Genomic DNA, 4,528 nt, shown 5'->3' on the forward strand with positions numbered 1-4,528 from the left:
CTAAGGAACCACTTCTATTGATACCTAGGTGTACCCTTAATGTGTCTTAGTTTGACTTTCAAACTATGTGCCCAATGAGCCTGCACTTTGTTAGGTATGCAGCCTGATTTACACTTGTAATTTTATGTGGTAAGAGCGCACATTTGTAAGGCCCCCACTATCAGGAGAAGCCATCGTGCGTGAAGGAAAATCACTCGCCAAAAACCAAAATTTTCACGGCCAAAAAAATCAGGGGAAACTTTAGGGGTCTCCTTTGAATATTATGGTCGGACAGCGACCGAAAAGTGGTCGGAAAACAACCAGTTGGTTGGCCGATGGCCGGTGGTCGGAAGTCAATGGCCGGTGACCTGTGGCCGAATTCAAAAGCGGACTTGTCTTCTCAGGGGCAGCCACACATGGGCGGATTGAAGGGTCCGATTTGGACTTATCTACATAGGGGCGGCTACACATGGCTGCCTCTCATGAGAGAGGGCAGCCCTTTTGGCCTATAAAAGGAGGCCATTTCCACACACATTTTATAGTGTGAAGTTGATGCAACAAGGTGAGTGTGAGGTGGTGAGAGTGAAGCAAGGCGGGAGCTCCATTAAGCGTATAATCCCTTTGTAAACTACTTCTTGTTTTGAAGTACTAAAGCCATTGAGTGGCTGCTTTCCCGTGGACGTAGCCCACATTGGGTGAACCACGTATATCGTGTGTACTCTCTCTCTCTCTGTCTACTCTATAATCTCTTGTGTGTGAAATCTCTCTCTCCATTAAGTAATCTACTCAAATAGCTATTTAGCTACGTCATATTTCCTAACACACTCTGGGTACTTGTCCAATTTTGACCCATCTAAATTACTCAAAAAACATGGTTATAATGTTGTGCAAGTTTCTCCGTGTAAATTTGAATTTATACAAACTCTTTATAGCTTTCATCCCTGAACAAATGAACTAGAATCAAAGAAGAAGCAATTGATACAAAAGAGTGTTAGTTCTTGCATGTATCTTTGTAGCTATTGACTTACAATTTTGAGGGTAAACTCTTTTGGGAAGCCAAGATTTTGAAACACAAATCCTTCCTCTCATTTTTCCTTTTCTCACTCCCCCCCCCCCCCCCCAAATATGATACCCCCCTCCCTTACTTTTAAGCCTGGGAGATAAATTATTGGGGGCCTGTCCCCAACTTATACGCTTATGTGACTTGTAAAAAAACCCCCGTCCCCTACACTTACGTGGTGCGGTAAGTTTTCCATGGTGAATCCCCCGGGTAACGTGATCATGTATTTGTGATCATGTTAATGAAATCCCTGCTTGTGGATCTAAATCAATGTGGTTGGGCACAAAAGTAAAATGAAGTAAAGTGAAATACTGAAAAAAAAGACTAAACTGAATTAAAGCCTAAAATCACCAGGTTAGAATCAACATCATTATCAATGCTGGTGGATGCCTCACAATGGGCGTTGTCCAAGAAACGGTTGCAGCGGTTATTGAAAAGCATGAGGGTGGCATGGTGAACATCGATTGAGTTTTCTGCAACAATTTAATTATAAAAAGCTCACCCTCACTTTACAATGGAGATCACGGTAGCCAATGAGATCCAATACACATGAGTGGGCTAGTCATGACGTGATGCCATGAAAGTGCAATGCTTTGATTTTTCTGAGCACTGGACTTGACTTGAAAACACGTACTATCATGCTCCCGTTGATCCCACGATTGCCTCACCGCTTAATGATGAGAACGTCCCAGTTGTAAGTAACTCAAAAGGAAGAAAATGGACATTCTCTCCCACAAGATCTTATTTCAACCCGGGATTTCAAATGTCAAAGGTCATCTTTTCGCAGCCTCTATGCAAGAAAAGCTTGCCAATATATGGTGGTAAGATATCATCTGTCAATGATGGACGAGGCCAGGATGCAAAGATGGGCTATGGTACAAACCTCCAAGGTTGTGACGACGAATACTCTAGGTTGAAACTGGGAAAGAAAGTTCTCGACTTTTTCCATCTATCACACAAATTTAGACACTCAAGAGTAGACACATTAGTGGCAGATGAAGTTGAGGAGTTTATGGATGTGGGGACGGTTCCCTTGACAGAAGGGGAACAGGGGCTTGATGTTAGGTTAGATGTGGGTGGTGCATCCCGCATGCTCAAAGAGGCCACGATGCAATTTGCTGCAGCTGTAGCCATCAATCCATCAAGTGTAGCTGTTGTTAATGCATGGGGTACTATTGTGCTTGCCCATGGGAAGTTGAAACTCATATTGAGTGAAAAGATCAAAGATATGCATTTAGAGGTAGCATCACCTCGTAAGAAGATGGATCCTGAAGGCACAATCATCAATTAGGAAGACCTTGAGTTTTGATAATGGTTAAGCAACTTGCATCACTTGGCGGGAGTCTGTTGCTGTATATTTGAATGAACCTCCAATAGCTTGTAGCAATGAGGTGACCATTTCTCCTTGTGGAGGTATTAGAACAGGGGCCAGCGTCTCACCTCTATACATGGCACCTGCTCAAACGTAAGGCATGCCATATCTTTCCAATCACAACTTGTCAGTCAGAATAGAGCTCGTCTCCAGCCTTCTCCCAGGTGTTCTATCTCTAGTAGAGTCGCCATGAGGTAATAACCTATCTCCAAATCTCTCCATGTCATCAGTGTAAGCCTTCACATTGAGTTGGTGGTAAAGAAGCTACTAATGTATGCAGTATGGGCAAACCAGAGGCGGTGAGGTGGTTATGCAACATCAACTCTGCATGGATCAAAGTGGAGGTTGATAGGGGAGGATTTGTGGCGGTCGTGTACAGAGACAAAGAGAGAGTGTTAAGACATCCATTGGAAAAGTGGGTGTTCACTAATCTTGGTCACCATTTTGTGCTTCTTATGATTATTATGTTGTTGCCTATCACATGCAAACACAATTCATATTTCCAGTTCATTGCATGAGTTCGTGCTGCTGCATGCGAGCAGAATTTTGTCTGGGGATGAAAGTTATGGTTGCATGGGTAGGTGAGAGAAATGTATCTGTTCTTCTACTTCTGTCGCCTTTGCATGCCAAAAGGGAGGTGGGTGTAGTGCATAGGTGTGAGAGGGGTGGATGTTTGCCGATAAAGCTGTAGTTATTTTGCTGCATGGCCATCAAAAAGATGGTGGTTGCGACTACAAGTGAGACAAGGACCATCCATGGGTGCAAATGAATAGAAGAAATAGGGCCAAGAAGATTGACGATGAGGGTTGGTGGGATAGAGATGAAAATTAAAATTGTGTGTGTAGCTGGATACATGCGAGCGAGAGACTGGGAAATTGGGAGGCTGGTTGGTAACATCCCCTGACACACGCATGGCACATGTAGTGCTAGTTTCAATGCCTTGAGAGGCTGTGAGACAACAGGTACTGCCCTCCAGTAGGGCAAAGAGAGAAATACTACATGGCGGTGAGATGGGTTGAGTGTTGGCAGTTCTCAGCATGTTTGCATGGGTAGGGGCTCATGGATGTGGTTGGGAAGCAAAGTCACTGGATGATAGCACTAGTACTGGTGACGAAAATTAGCGGTCTCACTATCGGTTGTGCTGATGTCATTGGTGGTTGTTGAGAGCAACTAACATCCATGGCTGGCTTCTACACCATACTTCTGTGAGCTTCTACCACATGAGCTCCCTATCATCCGTGTTTTTGTGATGCTTCCTCACCCTCGACCATCCAACTGTCTGCTCATGCACTAGAATAGAATACGTATAACCTAGTTTTCAGTTTAGTTCTCCCATGGATTTTATTTAATTTTTTTGTTTATTTATTTAGTTAGTTATCTAAAAGTCACCCTTTGCCCTTGTTCTCATGCAAGCTTGATTAGGATTGGTTCCCGCAATTATAGTTTGCTCTTCCTCATAGTTTGACCCAATCAAGTGTGTGTTCTTTGAGATGTCAAAGCCTTCCAATTTTTCTCTAAAAACATTTTCCCGAGACTTGTGATCAAACGGTCATGTTGGTGAATGCACTGCTACCTTGAACAAATAAATATATAAATATATAAGACTAGCTTGTTATAATCGATCATATTATAGCACTAATTTCTATGTATTGCTATCAACATATGTACTCTAACTAGTTCAACAATAAATAAAAACCGTTGGCTTATTTATGGGTTTAACATGAATCTTGACACATACTTAATCGATAAAAGATAGGAAGAACAAAAATACTGAAGAAAAACAAACCTAACTTCCATCAAATTGCTAGGCCTAAAACCATTGGAGCGTAGCCTAAGGCTCTGATACCATTGCAGCAAACAGAAGTGAGGAGAGTCCTGCAAAACACTAAAAATAATATACTTCAAGCCATAAACCCGACAAATCTCAATACGTGGTGAATCTTGAATCACATAACTGAATCATACCCGAACAGAGAGACATGGATCAAGATAGAGTGAGAGAGCGCGTGCAGACGCACCTCCTACAGCGGAGTGCTACGCCGGCATGGTGAGAGAGAAGAGGGAAGAGGAAGGAAGAAGACACGAGCACTGGGTGCAATCTCCCCCCGTGTAAGAGA

At 43.0% G+C, this 4,528-nt stretch overlaps 1 pseudogene; it reads left to right on the forward strand.

The window, feature by feature from the left end:
* Positions 1 to 1,756: 1,756 nt before the first annotated feature.
* On the forward strand, positions 1,757 to 2,348 carry LOC147433176 (uncharacterized; annotated as a pseudogene).
* Positions 2,349 to 4,528: the final 2,180 nt, after the last annotated feature.

The sequence above is a fragment of the Adiantum capillus-veneris genome, chromosome 20, assembly GCF_014529385.1.
Source record: "Adiantum capillus-veneris isolate H3 chromosome 20, ASM1452938v2, whole genome shotgun sequence".
NCBI lineage: Eukaryota > Viridiplantae > Streptophyta > Polypodiopsida > Polypodiales > Pteridaceae > Adiantum > Adiantum capillus-veneris.